Here is a 25484-nt window from a genome sequence, read left to right on the forward strand (position 1 = left end):
AGATCACCCCATGTATATCGTATTCAACGTGTAAATGACACCGTTACCCAACCCAAACTATAACCGTATATGCATAGATTATACAACCCCAAGTATCAAGAATAAAAATTACATTAATCTGTACATTACAGGACTCTCCGGCAAAAGACAAGTACATGAAGCCTGATGTGTTCTGGTTAAAGCAACGTGACGGGGAAAAACACAATCTGATACCGTTTCTCAGTTCCGGGGAGCAGGTGTGCGCCGTTCGTTGCACAAGTCATTTACCAGGGACCCATGGATATTCCAGTAACCAGCGGAACAGACATCAGTCAGAAGATGTTCCCCTAGCAGAAGAAGACTGAGGGGTTTCAGCCACAAGGACCCAGTCTCTAAACCCACTACTACAGAACAGCCTAGCAACCAGTCCAGATGCCCAACTACAGCTCACAATAGAAATTTTAGACAGCCTTGCAACAGCCGACCCTTTACTTCCAGAGAGCGAGAGCATTGCCCAAGCTCTCCGTAGACTTCCCCAAGAGGGATCAAAGAGTGAAATCCACAGCCCTGCCTGCATCTCTTCACAGAGAAAGAGCTCCTAGAAACCGGTAACCTTCAAGGTAAGCTGAAGACTGATGTGAATGAAGGAGCCAACCACGTTTTCCAGCATGACAGGGCAGGGCAAGCAACACTGTCGACACTGAATTACATGGAAGGCTCGCCCACCCCACTCACACCCCCAGGGGCTCAATCCATGCTAGACACTTCCAACCGAACCATAATATCTCGCTCCTAGACCCCAGAACCTGGTCACCACCAAATCTGGTGGTTAAACCCAAGCCCATGAGAGTCATGATAAAATCTCAAAACTCTGGTGAAACCTATCATCTTAAATTAAATTGTGGGTCCACACAATGTGTGGCCAAGCCAAGAGTTAGAATAAAAGCTCATAACTCTGGTGAAACCTATCATCTTAAATTAATTTGTGGGTCCACACAATGTGTGGCCAAGCCAAGAGTTAGAATAAAAGCTCATAACTCTGGTGAAACCTATCATCTTAAATTAATTTGTGGGTCCACACAATGTGTGGCCAAGCCAAGAGTTAAAATAAAAGCTCATAACTCTGGTGAAACCTATCATCTTAAATTAATTTGTGGGTCCACACAATGTGTGGCCAACCCAAGCCAAGAGTTAGAATAAAAGCTCATAACTCTGGGGAAACATATCTACCCAAGCTGGACTATCATCTTAAATTAATTTGTGGGTCCACACAATGTATGGCCAACCCAAGCCAAGAGTTAGAATAAAAGCTTATAACTCGGGTGAAACCTATCATCTTAAATTAATTTGTGGGTCCACACAATGTGTGGCTAACCCAAGCCAAGAGTTAGAATAAAAGCTCATAACTCTGGTGAAACCTATCCACTCAAGCTGGACTATCATCTTAAATTAATTTGTGGGTCCACACAATGTGTGGCTAACCCAAGCCAAGAGTTAGAATAAAAGCTCATAACTCTGGTGAAACCTATCATTTTAAATTAATTTGTGAGTCCACACAATGTGTGGCCAACCCAAGCCAAGAGTTAGAATACAAGCTCATAACTCTGGTGAAACCTATCCACCCAAGCTGGACTATCATCTTAAATTAATTTGTGGGTCCACACAATATGTGGCTATCCCAAGCCGAGAGTTAGAATAGAAGCTCATAACTCTGGTGAAACCTAGCAAACCAAACTGGACTATCATCCTAATATGTTTTCATGGTACCCACCATCCACTAATGCTGCCGGACAAGAGAAGGGATTCCATCATGCTTGGAGTGTTCTGCCTTCAACTTGCTTGAAGTGGTCAAGGCTTCCAATAATGGAAAAGATAACATTTTCAATTGCAACTTGTCTACAAGAGATAAAATTTGAGGTGGAGGTTAAAAATGCAAAGTTTAAACATATCATGAAAAATATTTACTGCCGACCCAAAATGATTGACCTGCTGTTATGCTCAACACCTGACTTCAAGTGTTCCAGATCAAAAAAGTCTAGAAGTCTTTCTGCATACTTGTCCTGGTTAAGAGTATAGGTATGACAGCCAAGTAACTGAAACTTCCAGGAGAAACCCATAATAAAAGCCTGTATGGCAGGGATATGCAATTAGTGGACAGCCAACTGTTGCAGAACTACAAGTCCCATGAGGCATAGCAAGACTCACAGCCACAAGCATGACACCCAGAGGCAGAGGCATGATGGGACTTGTAGTTTTGCAACAGCTGGAGTTCTGCTAATTGCATTTCCCTGCACTATGGTTTCCTATGCTTAATATAAAATAAAAACCACCCTAGATAATGCCATACTGGGAGCATATTGATGTTTTTTGCTTCACTTCCACTTTGCAATGGCATATTGAACAGTAAAGGAACTAATGGACTTGTTGCCTGGCTAATTTGGCTTTAAAAAGTTAGTCTGAAAACAAGCATTCTATGATTGTTGGAATTTTATATTTCTCAGGACACTCAAAGTGTTGAGGCAAAAGCACCAGATGGCTAGAACATACCTTCTCAAAATCAGACTTCAGCAATGGCGGCCTCTGTACTTTCCTTATGATTAAGGGCTCGACAAACCCCAGACGTCAGGTCGCCAAGGCCAACAAAACACACCCCCACACACTGCTTGAGCTGCCACAAAATGCTCCACACCCCGTACACCTACCCAGCTCGGCTTGCTGATCTGCAGGTTTGAGACCGGCATAGGTGCACATCTGCTATCCCCCCCCCCTCCCTCTGCTGCTGACCCAGAAATGACATGAGACATCACTTCCGGGCCCCTGTTGACAGTTTCCCATTTTCCAAATGTGGCATGTCAAGGGGCTCACAGTCACTTAAAGCAGAAGTTCCATTTTTGGGTGGACCTCCACTTAAAAGCTTGGTACACAAAAAAGTTTCACTTAAAATGTCCCACAGATTACAGCATTTATAGACTGAATTTGATACATACCTCTCCGTTTACTCTCAAACAGCACAGTGTTGCCATACTTCAGCCTTGATGGTCATCTCGCCAGCTACAATATAAAGATAAGCTTTGGAATCACATGAAAACATAAGCGGCAAAACTGAGGAATTTGGCATTGTCGTAACGAACATATATTGACAAGTGAAACCGTATGAAGTTAGCTAATGCGTTGAAGTATAGCCATTTTGTGGGAGCGGCAAGTATCAAGACCCTTTTCCCCCCTAAGGAGAGAAGGATTCTGACCCAATACCTAAAGTCTGACCCAAGAATAGAGAGTATTGATTTTGGCCTGGCCAAAGAGTTTGTTGACTGTAATATGGTGCCCTCATACGCCAACCAAGAACAACTGAAAACCATTCCAAAAGCAAGTCTGTATTCCCAGGAAGAAAGAATGAACAGTTATAAGAAAATCTATCATTCCCACTGTAAACCATAATTAAGCTTCTAGACCAACTGCCAGGAAGAACCGGAGCAGTGAGCAAGGAGACTAAATCAGGTCTAGCCCCGGCCTTCTCGGAGGAGTGGGCACTTCTCCCCCAGTCCAGCAAGGACTGAGATTGACCCAGTCTCTAAACCCACTACTACAGAACAGCCTAGCAACCAGTCCAGATGCCCAACTACAGCTCACAATAGAAATTTTAGACAGCCTTGCAACAGCCGACCCTTTACTTCCAGAGAGCGAGAGCATTGCCCAAGCTCTCCGTAGACTTCCCCAAGAGGGATCAAAGAGTGAAATCCACAGCCCTGCCTGCATCTCTTCACAGAGAAAGAGCTCCTAGAAACCGGTAACCTTCAAGGTAAGCTGAAGACTGATGTGAATGAAGGAGCCAACCACGTTTTCCAGCATGACAGGGCAGGGCAAGCAACACTGTCGACACTGAATTACATGGAAGGCTCGCCCACCCCACTCACACCCCCAGGGGCTCAATCCATGCTAGACACTTCCAACCGAACCATAACATCTCGCTCCTAGACCCCAGAACCTGGTCACCACCAAATCTGGTGGTTAAACCCAAGCCCATGAGAGTCATGATAAAATCTCAAAACTCTGGTGAAACCTATCATCTTAAATTAATTTGTGGGTCCACACAATGTGTGGCCAAGCCAAGAGTTAGAATAAAAGCTCATAACTCTGGTGAAACCTATCATCTTAAATTAATTTGTGGGTCCACACAATGTGTGGCCAAGCCAAGAGTTAGAATAAAAGCTCATAACTCTGGTGAAACCTATCATCTTAAATTAATTTGTGGGTCCACACAATGTGTGGCCAACCCAAGCCAAGAGTTAGAATAAAAGCTCATAACTCTGGGGAAACCTATCTACCCAAGCTGGACTATCATCTTAAATTAATTTGTGGGTCCACACAATGTATGGCCAACCCAAGCCAAGAGTTAGAATAAAAGCTTATAACTCGGGTGAAACCTATCATCTTAAATTAATTTGTGGGTCCACACAATGTGTGGCTAACCCAAGCCAAGAGTTAGAATAAAAGCTCATAACTCTGGTGAAACCTATCCACTCAAGCTGGACTATCATCTTAAATTAATTTGTGGGTCCACACAATGTGTGGCTAACCCAAGCCAAGAGTTAGAATAAAAGCTCATAACTCTGGTGAAACCTATCATTTTAAATTAATTTGTGAGTCCACACAATGTGTGGCCAACCCAAGCCAAGAGTTAGAATACAAGCTCATAACTCTGGTGAAACCTATCCACCCAAGCTGGACTATCATCTTAAATTAATTTGTGGGTCCACACAATATGTGGCTATCCCAAGCCGAGAGTTAGAATAGAAGCTCATAACTCTGGTGAAACCTAGCAAACCAAACTGGACTATCATCCTAATATGTTTTCATGGTACCCACCATCCACTAATGCTGCCGGACAAGAGAAGGGATTCCATCATGCTTGGAGTGTTCTGCCTTCAACTTGCTTGAAGTGGTCAAGGCTTCCAATAATGGAAAAGATAACATTTTCAATTGCAACTTGTCTACAAGAGATAAAATTTGAGGTGGAGGTTAAAAATGCAAAGTTTAACCACTTGCCCACCAGGTAAATTCTGGCACTTCTCTCCTTCATGTGAAAATCACAATTGTTTTGCTAGAAAATTAATCAGAACCCCCAAACATTATATATTTTTTTTTAGCAGACATCCTAGGGAATAAAATGGCAGTCATTGCAATACTTTTTGTCACACCGTATTTGCGCAGCGGTCTTACAAGCGCACTTTTTTTGGATAAAAATCACTTTTTTTAATTAAAAAATAAGACAACAATACATTTTGCCCAATTTTTTTATATATTGTGAAAGATAATGTTACGCCGAGTAAAATGATACCCAACATGTCACGCTTAAAAATTGCGCCCGCTCGTGGCATGGCGTCAAACTTTTACCCTTAAAAATCTCGATAGGCGACGTTTAAAAAATTCTACAGGTTGCATTTTTTGAGTTGCAGAGTAGGTCTAGGGCTAGAATTATTGCTCTCACTCTAACGATCGCGGCGATACCTCACTTGTGTGGTTTGAATACCGTTTTCATATGCGGGCGCTACTCGCGTATGCGTTTGCTTCTGCGCGCGAGCTCGTCGGGACGGGGCGCTTTAAAAAAAATTTTTTTGGTTTTCTTATTTATTTTTATTTAGTTTTTTAATTTTTTACACTGAAAAAAAAAAAAAAAAAAAAATTGATCACTTTTATTCCTATTACAAGGAATGTAAACATCCCTTGTAATAGAAAAAAGCATGACAGGTCCTCTTAAATATGAGATCTGGGGTCAAAAAGACCTCAGATCTCATAATTAGACTTAAATGCAAAAAAAAAAAATGTCATTTTTTCAAATGACAAAAAAAAAAATGTTTCTTTAAGAGGCTGGGCGGGACTGACGTTTTGACGTCACTTCCGCCCAGCAGAGCTAGGAGGACGGGTGAAGGAGATTTCTCCTTCAGTCCCGTCCCCGCTCAGCTGCCGGACACATCCGATCCCCTCCGCCGCTACCGACGGCTCCGGTAAGCGGCGGAGGGCGCGGGAGAGCGGCGGGAGGGGGGGGGGGCCCTCTCCCGCCACCGATAACGGCGATCTCGCGGCGAATCCGCCGCGGAGACCGCCGTTATCGTGTACACCACCGCCCCCTGAAAAGATGAATATCTCGGTTGTGGCAGCAGCTGCTGCCGTTACCGAGATATCCAACTTTAAAAACAGGACGTCTTTTTGACATGGGGCGGTGGTCAAGAGGTTAAACATATCATGAAAAATATTTACTGCCGACCCAAAATGATTGACCTGCTGTTATGCTCAACACCTGACTTCAAGTGTTCCAGATCAAAAAAGTCTAGAAGTCTTTCTGCATACTTGTCCTGGTTAAGAGTATAGGTATGACAGCCAAGTAACTGAAACTTCCAGGAGAAACCCATAATAAAAGCCTCTATGGCAGGGATATGCAATTAGTGGACAGCCAACTGTTGCAGAACTACAAGTCCCATGAGGCATAGCAAGACTCACAGCCACAAGCATGACACCCAGAGGCAGAGGCATGATGGGACTTGTAGTTTTGCAACAGCTGGAGTTCTGCTAATTGCATTTCCCTGCACTATGGTTTCCTATGCTTAATATAAAATAAAAACCACCCTAGATAATGCCATACTGGGAGCATATTGATGTTTTTTGCTTCACTTCCACTTTGCAATGGCATATTGAACAGTAAAGGAACTAATGGACTTGTTGCCTGGCTAATTTGGCTTTAAAAAGTTAGTCTGAAAACAAGCATTCTATGATTGTTGGAATTTTATATTTCTCAGGACACTCAAAGTGTTGAGGCAAAAGCACCAGATGGCTAGAACAAACCTTCTCAAAATCAGACTTCAGCAATGGCGGCCTCTGTACTTTCCTTATGATTAAGGGCTCGACAAACCCCAGACGTCAGGTCGCCAAGGCCAACAAAACACACCCCCACACACTGCTTGAGCTGCCACAAAATGCTCCACACCCCGTACACCTACCCAGCTCGGCTTGCTGATCTGCAGGTTTGAGACCGGCATAGGTGCACATCTGCTATCCCCCCCCCCCTCCCTCTGCTGCTGACCCAGAAATGACATGAGACATCACTTCCGGGCCCCTGTTGACAGTTTCCCATTTTCCAAATGTGGCATGTCAAGGGGCTCACAGTCACTTAAAGCAGAAGTTCCATTTTTGGGTGGACCTCCACTTAAAAGCTTGGTACACAAAAAAGTTTCACTTAAAATGTCCCACAGATTACAGCATTTATAGACTGAATTTGATACATACCTCTCCGTTTACTCTCAAACAGCACAGTGTTGCCATACTTCAGCCTTGATGGTCATCTCGCCAGCTACAATATAAAGATAAGCTTTGGAATCACATGAAAACATAAGCGGCAAAACTGAGGAATTTGGCATTGTCGTAACGAACATATATTGACAAGTGAAACCGTATGAAGTTAGCTAATGCGTTGAAGTATAGCCATTTTGTGGGAGCGGCAAGTATCAAGACCCTTTTCCCCCCTAAGGAGAGAAGGATTCTGACCCAATACCTAAAGTCTGACCCAAGAATAGAGAGTATTGATTTTGGCCTGGCCAAAGAGTTTGTTGACTGTAATATGGTGCCCTCATACGCCAACCAAGAACAACTGAAAACCATTCCAAAAGCAAGTCTGTATTCCCAGGAAGAAAGAATGAACAGTTATAAGAAAATCTATCATTCCCACTGTAAGCCATAATTAAGCTTCTAGACCAACTGCCAGGAAGAACCGGAGCAGTGAGCAAGGAGACTAAATCAGGTCTAGCCCCGGCCTTCTCGGAGGAGTGGGCACTTCTCCCCCAGTCCAGCAAGGACTGAGATTGACCCAGTCTCTAAACCCACTACTACAGAACAGCCTAGCAACCAGTCCAGATGCCCAACTACAGCTCACAATAGAAATTTTAGACAGCCTTGCAACAGCCGACCCTTTACTTCCAGAGAGCGAGAGCATTGCCCAAGCTCTCCGTAGACTTCCCCAAGAGGGATCAAAGAGTGAAATCCACAGCCCTGCCTGCATCTCTTCACAGAGAAAGAGCTCCTAGAAACCGGTAACCTTCAAGGTAAGCTGAAGACTGATGTGAAGGAAGGAGCCAACCACGTTTTCCAGCATGACAGGGCAGGGCAAGCAACACTGTCGACACTGAATTACATGGAAGGCTCGCCCACCCCACTCACACCCCCAGGGGCTCAATCCATGCTAGACACTTCCAACCGAACCATAACATCTCGCTCCTAGACCCCAGAACCTGGTCACCACCAAATCTGGTGGTTAAACCCAAGCCCATGAGAGTCATGATAAAATCTCAAAACTCTGGTGAAACCTATCATCTTAAATTAATTTGTGGGTCCACACAATGTGTGGCCAAGCCAAGAGTTAGAATAAAAGCTCATAACTCTGGTGAAACCTATCATCTTAAATTAATTTGTGGGTCCACACAATGTGTGGCCAAGCCAAGAGTTAGAATAAAAGCTCATAACTCTGGTGAAACCTATCATCTTAAATTAATTTGTGGGTCCACACAATGTGTGGCCAACCCAAGCCAAGAGTTAGAATAAAAGCTCATAACTCTGGGGAAACCTATCTACCCAAGCTGGACTATCATCTTAAATTAATTTGTGGGTCCACACAATGTATGGCCAACCCAAGCCAAGAGTTAGAATAAAAGCTTATAACTCGGGTGAAACCTATCATCTTAAATTAATTTGTGGGTCCACACAATGTGTGGCTAACCCAAGCCAAGAGTTAGAATAAAAGCTCATAACTCTGGTGAAACCTATCCACTCAAGCTGGACTATCATCTTAAATTAATTTGTGGGTCCACACAATGTGTGGCTAACCCAAGCCAAGAGTTAGAATAAAAGCTCATAACTCTGGTGAAACCTATCATTTTAAATTAATTTGTGAGTCCACACAATGTGTGGCCAACCCAAGCCAAGAGTTAGAATACAAGCTCATAACTCTGGTGAAACCTATCCACCCAAGCTGGACTATCATCTTAAATTAATTTGTGGGTCCACACAATATGTGGCTATCCCAAGCCGAGAGTTAGAATAGAAGCTCATAACTCTGGTGAAACCTAGCAAACCAAACTGGACTATCATCCTAATATGTTTTCATGGTACCCACCATCCACTAATGCTGCCGGACAAGAGAAGGGATTCCATCATGCTTGGAGTGTTCTGCCTTCAACTTGCTTGAAGTGGTCAAGGCTTCCAATAATGGAAAAGATAACATTTTCAATTGCAACTTGTCTACAAGAGATAAAATTTGAGGTGGAGGTTAAAAATGCAAAGTTTAAACATATCATGAAAAATATTTACTGCCGACCCAAAATGATTGACCTGCTGTTATGCTCAACACCTGACTTCAAGTGTTCCAGATCAAAAAAGTCTAGAAGTCTTTCTGCATACTTGTCCTGGTTAAGAGTATAGGTATGACAGCCAAGTAACTGAAACTTCCAGGAGAAACCCATAATAAAAGCCTCTATGGCAGGGATATGCAATTAGTGGACAGCCAACTGTTGCAGAACTACAAGTCCCATGAGGCATAGCAAGACTCACAGCCACAAGCATGACACCCAGAGGCAGAGGCATGATGGGACTTGTAGTTTTGCAACAGCTGGAGTTCTGCTAATTGCATTTCCCTGCACTATGGTTTCCTATGCTTAATATAAAATAAAAACCACCCTAGATAATGCCATACTGGGAGCATATTGATGTTTTTTGCTTCACTTCCACTTTGCAATGGCATATTGAACAGTAAAGGAACTAATGGACTTGTTGCCTGGCTAATTTGGCTTTAAAAAGTTAGTCTGAAAACAAGCATTCTATGATTGTTGGAATTTTATATTTCTCAGGACACTCAAAGTGTTGAGGCAAAAGCACCAGATGGCTAGAACAAACCTTCTCAAAATCAGACTTCAGCAATGGCGGCCTCTGTACTTTCCTTATGATTAAGGGCTCGACAAACCCCAGACGTCAGGTCGCCAAGGCCAACAAAACACACCCCCACACACTGCTTGAGCTGCCACAAAATGCTCCACACCCCGTACACCTACCCAGCTCGGCTTGCTGATCTGCAGGTTTGAGACCGGCATAGGTGCACATCTGCTATCCCCCCCCCCCCCCCTCTGCTGCTGACCCAGAAATGACATGAGACATCACTTCCGGGCCCCTGTTGACAGTTTCCCATTTTCCAAATGTGGCATGTCAAGGGGCTCACAGTCACTTAAAGCAGAAGTTCCATTTTTGGGTGGACCTCCACTTAAAAGCTTGGTACACAAAAAAGTTTCACTTAAAATGTCCCACAGATTACAGCATTTATAGACTGAATTTGATACATACCTCTCCGCTTAATCTCAAACAGCACAGTGTTGCCATACTTCAGCCTTGATGGTCATCTCGCCAGCTACAATATAAAGATAAGCTTTGGAATCACATGAAAACATAAGCGGCAAAACTGAGGAATTTGGCATTGTCGTAACGAACATATATTGACAAGTGAAACCGTATGAAGTTAGCTAATGCGTTGAAGTATAGCCATTTTGTGGGAGCGGCAAGTATCAAGACCCTTTTCCCCCCTAAGGAGAGAAGGATTCTGACCCAATACCTAAAGTCTGACCCAAGAATAGAGAGTATTGATTTTGGCCTGGCCAAAGAGTTTGTTGACTGTAATATGGTGCCCTCATACGCCAACCAAGAACAACTGAAAACCATTCCAAAAGCAAGTCTGTATTCCCAGGAAGAAAGAATGAACAGTTATAAGAAAATCTATCATTCCCACTGTAAGCCATAATTAAGCTTCTAGACCAACTGCCAGGAAGAACCGGAGCAGTGAGCAAGGAGACTAAATCAGGTCTAGCCCCGGCCTTCTCGGAGGAGTGGGCACTTCTCCCCCAGTCCAGCAAGGACTGAGATTGACCCAGTCTCTAAACCCACTACTACAGAACAGCCTAGCAACCAGTCCAGATGCCCAACTACAGCTCACAATAGAAATTTTAGACAGCCTTGCAACAGCCGACCCTTTACTTCCAGAGAGCGAGAGCATTGCCCAAGCTCTCCGTAGACTTCCCCAAGAGGGATCAAAGAGTGAAATCCACAGCCCTGCCTGCATCTCTTCACAGAGAAAGAGCTCCTAGAAACCGGTAACCTTCAAGGTAAGCTGAAGACTGATGTGAATGAAGGAGCCAACCACGTTTTCCAGCATGACAGGGCAGGGCAAGCAACACTGTCGACACTGAATTACATGGAAGGCTCGCCCACCCCACTCACACCCCCAGGGGCTCAATCCATGCTAGACACTTCCAACCGAACCATAACATCTCGCTCCTAGACCCCAGAACCTGGTCACCACCAAATCTGGTGGTTAAACCCAAGCCCATGAGAGTCATGATAAAATCTCAAAACTCTGGTGAAACCTATCATCTTAAATTAATTTGTGGGTCCACACAATGTGTGGCCAAGCCAAGAGTTAGAATAAAAGCTCATAACTCTGGTGAAACCTATCATCTTAAATTAATTTGTGGGTCCACACAATGTGTGGCCAAGCCAAGAGTTAGAATAAAAGCTCATAACTCTGGTGAAACCTATCATCTTAAATTAATTTGTGGGTCCACACAATGTGTGGCCAAGCCAAGAGTTAGAATAAAAGCTCATAACTCTGGTGAAACCTATCATCTTAAATTAATTTGTGGGTCCACACAATGTGTGGCCAACCCAAGCCAAGAGTTAGAATAAAAGCTCATAACTCTGGGGAAACCTATCTACCCAATCTGGACTATCATCTTAAATTAATTTGTGGGTCCACACAATGTATGGCCAACCCAAGCCAAGAGTTAGAATAAAAGCTTATAACTCGGGTGAAACCTATCATCTTAAATTAATTTGTGGGTCCACACAATGTGTGGCTAACCCAAGCCAAGAGTTAGAATAAAAGCTCATAACTCTGGTGAAACCTATCCACTCAAGCTGGACTATCATCTTAAATTAATTTGTGGGTCCACACAATGTGTGGCTAACCCAAGCCAAGAGTTAGAATAAAAGCTCATAACTCTGGTGAAACCTATCATTTTAAATTAATTTGTGAGTCCACACAATGTGTGGCCAACCCAAGCCAAGAGTTAGAATACAAGCTCATAACTCTGGTGAAACCTATCCACCCAAGCTGGACTATCATCTTAAATTAATTTGTGGGTCCACACAATATGTGGCTATCCCAAGCCGAGAGTTAGAATAGAAGCTCATAACTCTGGTGAAACCTAGCAAACCAAACTGGACTATCATCCTAATATGTTTTCATGGTACCCACCATCCACTAATGCTGCCGGACAAGAGAAGGGATTCCATCATGCTTGGAGTGTTCTGCCTTCAACTTGCTTGAAGTGGTCAAGGCTTCCAATAATGGAAAAGATAACATTTTCAATTGCAACTTGTCTACAAGAGATAAAATTTGAGGTGGAGGTTAAAAATGCAAAGTTTAAACATATCATGAAAAATATTTACTGCCGACCCAAAATGATTGACCTGCTGTTATGCTCAACACCTGACTTCAAGTGTTCCAGATCAAAAAAGTCTAGAAGTCTTTCTGCATACTTGTCCTGGTTAAGAGTATAGGTATGACAGCCAAGTAACTGAAACTTCCAGGAGAAACCCATAATAAAAGCCTCTATGGCAGGGATATGCAATTAGTGGACAGCCAACTGTTGCAGAACTACAAGTCCCATGAGGCATAGCAAGACTCACAGCCACAAGCATGACACCCAGAGGCAGAGGCATGATGGGACTTGTAGTTTTGCAACAGCTGGAGTTCTGCTAATTGCATTTCCCTGCACTATGGTTTCCTATGCTTAATATAAAATAAAAACCACCCTAGATAATGCCATACTGGGAGCATATTGATGTTTTTTGCTTCACTTCCACTTTGCAATGGCATATTGAACAGTAAAGGAACTAATGGACTTGTTGCCTGGCTAATTTGGCTTTAAAAAGTTAGTCTGAAAACAAGCATTCTATGATTGTTGGAATTTTATATTTCTCAGGACACTCAAAGTGTTGAGGCAAAAGCACCAGATGGCTAGAACAAACCTTCTCAAAATCAGACTTCAGCAATGGCGGCCTCTGTACTTTCCTTATGATTAAGGGCTCGACAAACCCCAGACATCAGGTCGCCAAGGCCAACAAAACACACCCCCACACACTGCTTGAGCTGCCACAAAATGCTCCACACCCCGTACACCTACCCAGCTCGGCTTGCTGATCTGCAGGTTTGAGACCGGCATAGGTGCACATCTGCTATCCCCCCCCCTCCCTCTGCTGCTGACCCAGAAATGACATGAGACATCACTTCCGGGCCCCTGTTGACAGTTTCCCATTTTCCAAATGTGGCATGTCAAGGGGCTCACAGTCACTTAAAGCAGAAGTTCCATTTTTGGGTGGACCTCCACTTAAAAGCTTGGTACACAAAAAAGTTTCACTTAAAATGTCCCACAGATTACAGCATTTATAGACTGAATTTGATACATACCTCTCCGCTTAATCTCAAACAGCACAGTGTTGCCATACTTCAGCCTTGATGGTCATCTCGCCAGCTACAATATAAAGATAAGCTTTGGAATCACATGAAAACATAAGCGGCAAAACTGAGGAATTTGGCATTGTCGTAACGAACATATATTGACAAGTGAAACCGTATGAAGTTAGCTAATGCGTTGAAGTATAGCCATTTTGTGGGAGCGGCAAGTATCAAGACCCTTTTCCCCCCTAAGGAGAGAAGGATTCTGACCCAATACCTAAAGTCTGACCCAAGAATAGAGAGTATTGATTTTGGCCTGGCCAAAGAGTTTGTTGACTGTAATATGGTGCCCTCATACGCCAACCAAGAACAACTGAAAACCATTCCAAAAGCAAGTCTGTATTCCCAGGAAGAAAGAATGAACAGTTATAAGAAAATCTATCATTCCCACTGTAAGCCATAATTAAGCTTCTAGACCAACTGCCAGGAAGAACCGGAGCAGTGAGCAAGGAGACTAAATCAGGTCTAGCCCCGGCCTTCTCGGAGGAGTGGGCACTTCTCCCCCAGTCCAGCAAGGACTGAGATTGACCCAGTCTCTAAACCCACTACTACAGAACAGCCTAGCAACCAGTCCAGATGCCCAACTACAGCTCACAATAGAAATTTTAGACAGCCTTGCAACAGCCGACCCTTTACTTCCAGAGAGCGAGAGCATTGCCCAAGCTCTCCGTAGACTTCCCCAAGAGGGATCAAAGAGTGAAATCCACAGCCCTGCCTGCATCTCTTCACAGAGAAAGAGCTCCTAGAAACCGGTAACCTTCAAGGTAAGCTGAAGACTGATGTGAATGAAGGAGCCAACCACGTTTTCCAGCATGACAGGGCAGGGCAAGCAACACTGTCGACACTGAATTACATGGAAGGCTCGCCCACCCCACTCACACCCCCAGGGGCTCAATCCATGCTAGACACTTCCAACCGAACCATAACATCTCGCTCCTAGACCCCAGAACCTGGTCACCACCAAATCTGGTGGTTAAACCCAAGCCCATGAGAGTCATGATAAAATCTCAAAACTCTGGTGAAACCTATCATCTTAAATTAATTTGTGGGTCCACACAATGTGTGGCCAAGCCAAGAGTTAGAATAAAAGCTCATAACTCTGGTGAAACCTATCATCTTAAATTAATTTGTGGGTCCACACAATGTGTGGCCAAGCCAAGAGTTAGAATAAAAGCTCATAACTCTGGTGAAACCTATCATCTTAAATTAATTTGTGGGTCCACACAATGTGTGGCCAACCCAAGCCAAGAGTTAGAATAAAAGCTCATAACTCTGGGGAAACCTATCTACCCAAGCTGGACTATCATCTTAAATTAATTTGTGGGTCCACACAATGTATGGCCAACCCAAGCCAAGAGTTAGAATAAAAGCTTATAACTCGGGTGAAACCTATCATCTTAAATTAATTTGTGGGTCCACACAATGTGTGGCTAACCCAAGCCAAGAGTTAGAATAAAAGCTCATAACTCTGGTGAAACCTATCCACTCAAGCTGGACTATCATCTTAAATTAATTTGTGGGTCCACACAATGTGTGGCTAACCCAAGCCAAGAGTTAGAATAAAAGCTCATAACTCTGGTGAAACCTATCATTTTAAATTAATTTGTGAGTCCACACAATGTGTGGCCAACCCAAGCCAAGAGTTAGAATACAAGCTCATAACTCTGGTGAAACCTATCCACCCAAGCTGGACTATCATCTTAAATTAATTTGTGGGTCCACACAATATGTGGCTATCCCAAGCCGAGAGTTAGAATAGAAGCTCATAACTCTGGTGAAACCTAGCAAACCAAACTGGACTATCATCCTAATATGTTTTCATGGTACCCACCATCCACTAATGCTGCCGGACAAGAGAAGGGATTCCATCATGCTTGGAGTGTTCTGCCTTCAACTTGCTTGAAGTGGTCAAGGCTTCCAATAATGGAAAAGATAACATTTTCAATTGCAACTTGTCTACAAGAGATAAAATTTGAGGTGGAGGTTAAAAATGCAAAGTTTAAACATATCATGAAAAATATTTACTGCCGACCCAAAATGATTGACCTGCTGTTATGCTCAACACCTGACTTCAAGTGTTCCAGATCAAAAAAGTCTAGAAGTCTTTCTGCATACTTGTCCTGGTTAAGAGTATAGGTATGACAGCCAAGTAACTGAAACTTCCAGGAGAAACCCATAATAAAAGCCTCTATGGCAGGGATATGCAATTAGTGGACAGCCAACTGTTGCAGAACTACAAGTCCCATGAGGCATAGCAAGACTCACAGCCACAAGCATGACACCCAGAGGCAGAGGCATGATGGGACTTGTAGTTTTGCAACAGCTGGAGTTCTGCTAATTGCATTTCCCTGCACTATGGTTTCCTATGCTTAATATAAAATAAAAACCACCCTAGATAATGCCATACTGGGAGCATATTGATGTTTTTTGCTTCACTTCCACTTTGCAATGGCATATTGAACAGTAAAGGAACTAATGGACTTGTTGCCTGGCTAATTTGGCTTTAAAAAGTTAGTCTGAAAACAAGCATTCTATGATTGTTGGAATTTTATATTTCTCAGGACACTCAAAGTGTTGAGGCAAAAGCACCAGATGGCTAGAACAAACCTTCTCAAAATCAGACTTCAGCAATGGCGGCCTCTGTACTTTCCTTATGATTAAGGGCTCGACAAACCCCAGACGTCAGGTCGCCAAGGCCAACAAAACACACCCCCACACACTGCTTGAGCTGCCACAAAATGCTCCACACCCCGTACACCTACCCAGCTCGGCTTGCTGATCTGCAGGTTTGAGACCGGCATAGGTGCACATCTGCTATCCCCCCCCCCCTCCCTCTGCTGCTGACCCAGAAATGACATGAGACATCACTTCCGGGCCCCTGTTGACAGTTTCCCATTTTCCAAATGTGGCATGTCAAGGGGCTCACAGTCACTTAAAGCAGAAGTTCCATTTTTGGGTGGACCTCCACTTAAAAGCTTGGTACACAAAAAAGTTTCACTTAAAATGTCCCACAGATTACAGCATTTATAGACTGAATTTGATACATACCTCTCCGTTTACTCTCAAACAGCACAGTGTTGCCATACTTCAGCCTTGATGGTCATCTCGCCAGCTACAATATAAAGATAAGCTTTGGAATCACATGAAAACATAAGCGGCAAAACTGAGGAATTTGGCATTGTCGTAACGAACATATATTGACAAGTGAAACCGTATGAAGTTAGCTAATGCGTTGAAGTATAGCCATTTTGTGGGAGCGGCAAGTATCAAGACCCTTTTCCCCCCTAAGGAGAGAAGGATTCTGACCCAATACCTAAAGTCTGACCCAAGAATAGAGAGTATTGATTTTGGCCTGGCCAAAGAGTTTGTTGACTGTAATATGGTGCCCTCATACGCCAACCAAGAACAACTGAAAACCATTCCAAAAGCAAGTCTGTATTCCCAGGAAGAAAGAATGAACAGTTATAAGAAAATCTATCATTCCCACTGTAAGCCATAATTAAGCTTCTAGACCAACTGCCAGGAAGAACCGGAGCAGTGAGCAAGGAGACTAAATCAGGTCTAGCCCCGGCCTTCTCGGAGGAGTGGGCACTTCTCCCCCAGTCCAGCAAGGACTGAGATTGACCCAGTCTCTAAACCCACTACTACAGAACAGCCTAGCAACCAGTCCAGATGCCCAACTACAGCTCACAATAGAAATTTTAGACAGCCTTGCAACAGCCGACCCTTTACTTCCAGAGAGCGAGAGCATTGCCCAAGCTCTCCGTAGACTTCCCCAAGAGGGATCAAAGAGTGAAATCCACAGCCCTGCCTGCATCTCTTCACAGAGAAAGAGCTCCTAGAAACCGGTAACCTTCAAGGTAAGCTGAAGACTGATGTGAATGAAGGAGCCAACCACGTTTTCCAGCATGACAGGGCAGGGCAAGCAACACTGTCGACACTGAATTACATGGAAGGCTCGCCCACCCCACTCACACCCCCAGGGGCTCAATCCATGCTAGACACTTCCAACCGAACCATAACATCTCGCTCCTAGACCCCAGAACCTGGTCACCACCAAATCTGGTGGTTAAACCCAAGCCCATGAGAGTCATGATAAAATCTCAAAACTCTGGTGAAACCTATCATCTTAAATTAATTTGTGGGTCCACACAATGTGTGGCCAAGCCAAGAGTTAGAATAAAAGCTCATAACTCTGGTGAAACCTATCATCTTAAATTAATTTGTGGGTCCACACAATGTGTGGCCAAGCCAAGAGTTAGAATAAAAGCTCATAACTCTGGTGAAACCTATCATCTTAAATTAATTTGTGGGTCCACACAATGTGTGGCCAACCCAAGCCAAGAGTTAGAATAAAAGCTCATAACTCTGGGGAAACCTATCTACCCAAGCTGGACTATCATCTTAAATTAATTTGTGGGTCCACACAATGTATGGCCAACCCAAGCCAAGAGTTAGAATAAAAGCTTATAACTCGGGTGAAACCTATCATCTTAAATTAATTTGTGGGTCCACACAATGTGTGGCTAACCCAAGCCAAGAGTTAGAATAAAAGCTCATAACTCTGGTGAAACCTATCCACTCAAGCTGGACTATCATCTTAAATTAATTTGTGGGTCCACACAATGTGTGGCTAACCCAAGCCAAGAGTTAGAATAAAAGCTCATAACTCTGGTGAAACCTATCATTTTAAATTAATTTGTGAGTCCACACAATGTGTGGCCAACCCAAGCCAAGAGTTAGAATACAAGCTCATAACTCTGGTGAAACCTATCCACCCAAGCTGGACTATCATCTTAAATTAATTTGTGGGTCCACACAATATGTGGCTATCCCAAGCCGAGAGTTAGAATAGAAGCTCATAACTCTGGTGAAACCTAGCAAACCAAACTGGACTATCATCCTAATATGTTTTCATGGTACCCACCATCCACTAATGCTGCCGGACAAGAGAAGGGATTCCATCATGCTTGGAGTGTTCTGCCTTCAACTTGCTTGAAGTGGTCAAGGCTTCCAATAATGGAAAAGATAACATTTTCAATTGCAACTTGTCTACAAGAGATAAAATTTGAGGTGGAGGTTAAAAATGCAAAGTTTAAACATATCATGAAAAATATTTACTGCCGACCCAAAATGATTGACCTGCTGTTATGCTCAACACCTGACTTCAAGTGTTCCAGATCAAAAAAGTCTAGAAGTCTTTCTGCATACTTGTCCTGGTTAAGAGTATAGGTATGACAGCCAAGTAACTGAAACTTCCAGGAGAAACCCATAATAAAAGCCTCTATGGCAGGGATATGCAATTAGTGGACAGCCAACTGTTGCAGAACTACAAGTCCCATGAGGCATAGCAAGACTCACAGCCACAAGCATGACACCCAGAGGCAGAGGCATGATGGGACTTGTAGTTTTGCAACAGCTGGAGTTCTGCTAATTGCATTTCCCTGCACTATGGTTTCCTATGCTTAATATAAAATAAAAACCACCCTAGATAATGCCATACTGGGAGCATATTGATGTTTTTTGCTTCACTTCCACTTTGCAATGGCATATTGAACAGTAAAGGAACTAATGGACTTGTTGCCTGGCTAATTTGGCTTTAAAAAGTTAGTCTGAAAACAAGCATTCTATGATTGTTGGAATTTTATATTTCTCAGGACACTCAAAGTGTTGAGGCAAAAGCACCAGATGGCTAGAACAAACCTTCTCAAAATCAGACTTCAGCAATGGCGGCCTCTGTACTTTCCTTATGATTAAGGGCTCGACAAACCCCAGACGTCAGGTCGCCAAGGCCAACAAAACACACCCCCACACACTGCTTGAGCTGCCACAAAATGCTCCACACCCCGTACACCTACCCAGCTCGGCTTGCTGATCTGCAGGTTTGAGACCGGCATAGGTGCACATCTGCTATCCCCCCCCCCCTCCCTCTGCTGCTGACCCAGAAATGACATGAGACATCACTTCCGGGCCCCTGTTGACAGTTTCCCATTTTCCAAATGTGGCATGTCAAGGGGCTCACAGTCACTTAAAGCAGAAGTTCCATTTTTGGGTGGACCTCCACTTAAAAGCTTGGTACACAAAAAAGTTTCACTTAAAATGTCCCACAGATTACAGCATTTATAGACTGAATTTGATACATACCTCTCCGTTTACTCTCAAACAGCACAGTGTTGCCATACTTCAGCCTTGATGGTCATCTCGCCAGCTACAATATAAAGATAAGCTTTGGAATCACATGAAAACATAAGCGGCAAAACTGAGGAATTTGGCATTGTCGTAACGAACATATATTGACAAGTGAAACCGTATGAAGTTAGCTAATGCGTTGAAGTATAGCCATTTTGTGGGAGCGGCAAGTATCAAGACCCTTTTCCCCCCTAAGGAGAGAAGGATTCTGACCCAATACCTAAAGTCTGACCCAAGAATAGAGAGTATTGATTTTGGCCTGGCCAAAGAGTTTGTTGACTGTAATATGGTGCCCTCATACGCCAACCAAGAACAACTGAAAACCATTCCAAAAGCAAGTCTGTATTCCCAGGAAGAAAGAATGAACAGTTATAAGAAAATCTATCATTCCCACTGTAAGCCATAATTAAGCTTCTAGACCAACTGCCAGGAAGAACCGGAGCAGTGAGCAAGGAGACTAAATCAGGTCTAGCCCCGGCCTTCTCGGAGGAGTGGGCACTTCTCCCCCAGTCCAGCAAGGACTGAGATTGACCCAGTCTCTAAACCCACTACTACAGAACAGCCTAGCAACCAGTCCAGATGCCCAACTACAGCTCACAATAGAAATTTTAGACAGCCTTGCAACAGCCGACCCTTTACTTCCAGAGAGCGAGAGCATTGCCCAAGCTCTCCGTAGACTTCCCCAAGAGGGATCAAAGAGTGAAATCCACAGCCCTGCCTGCATCTCTTCACAGAGAAAGAGCTCCTAGAAACCGGTAACCTTCAAGGTAAGCTGAAGACTGATGTGAATGAAGGAGCCAACCACGTTTTCCAGCATGACAGGGCAGGGCAAGCAACACTGTCGACACTGAATTACATGGAAGGCTCGCCCACCCCACTCACACCCCCAGGGGCTCAATCCATGCTAGACACTTCCAACCGAACCATAACATCTCGCTCCTAGACCCCAGAACCTGGTCACCACCAAATCTGGTGGTTAAACCCAAGCCCATGAGAGTCATGATAAAATCTCAAAACTCTGGTGAAACCTATCATCTTAAATTAATTTGTGGGTCCACACAATGTGTGGCCAAGCCAAGAGTTAGAATAAAAGCTCATAACTCTGGTGAAACCTATCATCTTAAATTAATTTGTGGGTCCACACAATGTGTGGCCAAGCCAAGAGTTAGAATAAAAGCTCATAACTCTGGTGAAACCTATCATCTTAAATTAATTTGTGGGTCCACACAATGTGTGGCCAAGCCAAGAGTTAGAATAAAAGCTCATAACTCTGGTGAAACCTATCATCTTAAATTAATTTGTGGGTCCACACAATGTGTGGCCAACCCAAGCCAAGAGTTAGAATAAAAGCTCATAACTCTGGGGAAACCTATCTACCCAAGCTGGACTATCATCTTAAATTAATTTGTGGGTCCACACAATGTATGGCCAACCCAAGCCAAGAGTTAGAATAAAAGCTTATAACTCGGGTGAAACCTATCATCTTAAATTAATTTGTGGGTCCACACAATGTGTGGCTAACCCAAGCCAAGAGTTAGAATAAAAGCTCATAACTCTGGTGAAACCTATCCACTCAAGCTGGACTATCATCTTAAATTAATTTGTGGGTCCACACAATGTGTGGCTAACCCAAGCCAAGAGTTAGAATAAAAGCTCATAACTCTGGTGAAACCTATCATTTTAAATTAATTTGTGAGTCCACACAATGTGTGGCCAACCCAAGCCAAGAGTTAGAATACAAGCTCATAACTCTGGTGAAACCTATCCACCCAAGCTGGACTATCATCTTAAATTAATTTGTGGGTCCACACAATATGTGGCTATCCCAAGCCGAGAGTTAGAATAGAAGCTCATAACTCTGGTGAAACCTAGCAAACCAAACTGGACTATCATCCTAATATGTTTTCATGGTACCCACCATCCACTAATGCTGCCGGACAAGAGAAGGGATTCCATCATGCTTGGAGTGTTCTGCCTTCAACTTGCTTGAAGTGGTCAAGGCTTCCAATAATGGAAAAGATAACATTTTCAATTGCAACTTGTCTACAAGAGATAAAATTTGAGGTGGAGGTTAAAAATGCAAAGTTTAAACATATCATGAAAAATATTTACTGCCGACCCAAAATGATTGACCTGCTGTTATGCTCAACACCTGACTTCAAGTGTTCCAGATCAAAAAAGTCTAGAAGTCTTTCTGCATACTTGTCCTGGTTAAGAGTATAGGTATGACAGCCAAGTAACTGAAACTTCCAGGAGAAACCCATAATAAAAGCCTCTATGGCAGGGATATGCAATTAGTGGACAGCCAACTGTTGCAGAACTACAAGTCCCATGAGGCATAGCAAGACTCACAGCCACAAGCATGACACCCAGAGGCAGAGGCATGATGGGACTTGTAGTTTTGCAACAGCTGGAGTTCTGCTAATTGCATTTCCCTGCACTATGGTTTCCTATGCTTAATATAAAATAAAAACCACCCTAGATAATGCCATACTGGGAGCATATTGATGTTTTTTGCTTCACTTCCACTTTGCAATGGCATATTGAACAGTAAAGGAACTAATGGACTTGTTGCCTGGCTAATTTGGCTTTAAAAAGTTAGTCTGAAAACAAGCATTCTATGATTGTTGGAATTTTATATTTCTCAGGACACTCAAAGTGTTGAGGCAAAAGCACCAGATGGCTAGAACAAACCTTCTCAAAATCAGACTTCAGCAATGGCGGCCTCTGTACTTTCCTTATGATTAAGGGCTCGACAAACCCCAGACGTCAGGTCGCCAAGGCCAACAAAACACACCCCCACACACTGCTTGAGCTGCCACAAAATGCTCCACACCCCGTACACCTACCCAGCTCGGCTTGCTGATCTGCAGGTTTGAGACCGGCATAGGTGCACATCTGCTATCCCCCCCCCCTCCCTCTGCTGCTGACCCAGAAATGACATGAGACATCACTTCCGGGCCCCTGTTGACAGTTTCCCATTTTCCAAATGTGGCATGTCAAGGGGCTCACAGTCACTTAAAGCAGAAGTTCCATTTTTGGGTGGACCTCCACTTAAAAGCTTGGTACACAAAAAAGTTTCACTTAAAATGTCCCACAGATTACAGCATTTATAGACTGAATTTGATACATACCTCTCCGTTTACTCTCAAACAGCACAGTGTTGCCATACTTCAGCCTTGATGGTCATCTCGCCAGCTACAATATAAAGATAAGCTTTGGAATCACATGAAAACATAAGCGGCAAAACTGAGGAATTTGGCATTGTCGTAACGAACATATATTGACAAGTGAAACCGTATGAAGTTAGCTAATGCGTTGAAGTATAGCCATTTTGTGGGAGCGGCAAGTATCAAGACCCTTTTCCCCCCTAAGGAGAGAAGGATTCTGACCCAATACCTAAAGTCTGACCCAAGAATAGAGAGTATTGATTTTGGCCTGGCCAAAGAGTTTGTTGACTGTAATATGGTGCCCTCATACGCCAACCAAGAACAACTGAAAACCATTCCAAAAGCAAGTCTGTATTCCCAGGAAGAAAGAATGAACAGTTATAAGAAAATCTATCATTCCCACTGTAAGCCATAATTAAGCTTCTAGACCAACTGCCAGGAAGAACCGGAGCAGTGAGCAAGGAGACTAAATCAGGTCTAGCCCCGGCCTTCTCGGAGGAGTGGGCACTTCTCCCCCAGTCCAGCAAGGACTGAGATTGACCCAGTCTCTAAACCCACTACTACAGAACAGCCTAGCAACCAGTCCAGATGCCCAACTACAGCTCACAATAGAAATTTTAGACAGCCTTGCAACAGCCGACCCTTTACTTCCAGAGAGCGAGAGCATTGCCCAAGCTCTCCGTAGACTTCCCCAAGAGGGATCAAAGAGTGAAATCCACAGCCCTGCCTGCATCTCTTCACAGAGAAAGAGCTCCTAGAAACCGGTAACCTTCAAGGTAAGCTGAAGACTGATGTGAATGAAGGAGCCAACCACGTTTTCCAGCATGACAGGGCAGGGCAAGCAACACTGTCGACACTGAATTACATGGAAGGCTCGCCCACCCCACTCACACCCCCAGGGGCTCAATCCATGCTAGACACTTCCAACCGAACCATAACATCTCGCTCCTAGACCCCAGAACCTGGTCACCACCAAATCTGGTGGTTAAACCCAAGCCCATGAGAGTCATGATAAAATCTCAAAACTCTGGTGAAACCTATCATCTTAAATTAATTTGTGGGTCCACACAATGTGTGGCCAAGCCAAGAGTTAGAATAAAAGCTCATAACTCTGGTGAAACCTATCATCTTAAATTAATTTGTGGGTCCACACAATGTGTGGCCAAGCCAAGAGTTAGAATAAAAGCTCATAACTCTGGTGAAACCTATCATCTTAAATTAATTTGTGGGTCCACACAATGTGTGGCCAACCCAAGCCAAGAGTTAGAATAAAAGCTCATAACTCTGGGGAAACCTATCTACCCAAGCTGGACTATCATCTTAAATTAATTTGTGGGTCCACACAATGTATGGCCAACCCAAGCCAAGAGTTAGAATAAAAGCTTATAACTCGGGTGAAACCTATCATCTTAAATTAATTTGTGGGTCCACACAATGTGTGGCTAACCCAAGCCAAGAGTTAGAATAAAAGCTCATAACTCTGGTGAAACCTATCCACTCAAGCTGGACTATCATCTTAAATTAATTTGTGGGTCCACACAATGTGTGGCTAACCCAAGCCAAGAGTTAGAATAAAAGCTCATAACTCTGGTGAAACCTATCATTTTAAATTAATTTGTGAGTCCACACAATGTGTGGCCAACCCAAGCCAAGAGTTAGAATACAAGCTCATAACTCTGGTGAAACCTATCCACCCAAGCTGGACTATCATCTTAAATTAATTTGTGGGTCCACACAATATGTGGCTATCCCAAGCCGAGAGTTAGAATAGAAGCTCATAACTCTGGTGAAACCTAGCAAACCAAACTGGACTATCATCCTAATATGTTTTCATGGTACCCACCATCCACTAATGCTGCCGGACAAGAGAAGGGATTCCATCATGCTTGGAGTGTTCTGCCTTCAACTTGCTTGAAGTGGTCAAGGCTTCCAATAATGGAAAAGATAACATTTTCAATTGCAACTTGTCTACAAGAGATAAAATTTGAGGTGGAGGTTAAAAATGCAAAGTTTAAACATATCATGAAAAATATTTACTGCCGACCCAAAATGATTGACCTGCTGTTATGCTCAACACCTGACTTCAAGTGTTCCAGATCAAAAAAGTCTAGAAGTCTTTCTGCATACTTGTCCTGGTTAAGAGTATAGGTATGACAGCCAAGTAACTGAAACTTCCAGGAGAAACCCATAATAAAAGCCTCTATGGCAGGGATATGCAATTAGTGGACAGCCAACTGTTGCAGAACTACAAGTCCCATGAGGCATAGCAAGACTCACAGCCACAAGCATGACACCCAGAGGCAGAGGCATGATGGGACTTGTAGTTTTGCAACAGCTGGAGTTCTGCTAATTGCATTTCCCTGCACTATGGTTTCCTATGCTTAATATAAAATAAAAACCACCCTAGATAATGCCATACTGGGAGCATATTGATGTTTTTTGCTTCACTTCCACTTTGCAATGGCATATTGAACAGTAAAGGAACTAATGGACTTGTTGCCTGGCTAATTTGGCTTTAAAAAGTTAGTCTGAAAACAAGCATT

The 25484-nt window shown here is 43.5% G+C and overlaps 1 long non-coding RNA gene across 2 annotated transcripts in view; it reads right to left on the minus strand.

Moving 5' to 3' along the window:
* Nucleotides 1–1573: 1573 nt before the first annotated feature.
* The window catches only part of LOC120913988, a 30801-nt gene continuing 6890 nt past the window's right edge, over nt 1574–25484 (minus strand). The window contains exons 6-18 of one of the 2 annotated variants that reach the window (XR_005743605.1): nt 24785–24909; nt 22906–22969; nt 21690–21814; nt 19727–19790; nt 18510–18634; nt 16631–16694; nt 15414–15538; nt 12320–12444; nt 9140–9264; nt 7261–7324; nt 4846–4970; nt 2967–3030; nt 1575–1875 (exon numbers count right to left, since the gene is read on the minus strand). This is a non-coding gene — a long non-coding RNA (uncharacterized LOC120913988). Of the gene's footprint in view, nt 1876–2966; nt 3031–4845; nt 4971–7260; nt 7325–9139; nt 9265–12319; nt 12445–15413; nt 15539–16630; nt 16695–18509; nt 18635–19726; nt 19791–21689; nt 21815–22905; nt 22970–24784; nt 24910–25484 lie in introns of both variants that reach the window. The other variant, XR_005743606.1, reaches the window with a different exon arrangement.

The sequence above is a fragment of the Rana temporaria genome, chromosome 9 (assembly GCF_905171775.1).
Source record: "Rana temporaria chromosome 9, aRanTem1.1, whole genome shotgun sequence".
NCBI lineage: Eukaryota > Metazoa > Chordata > Amphibia > Anura > Ranidae > Rana > Rana temporaria.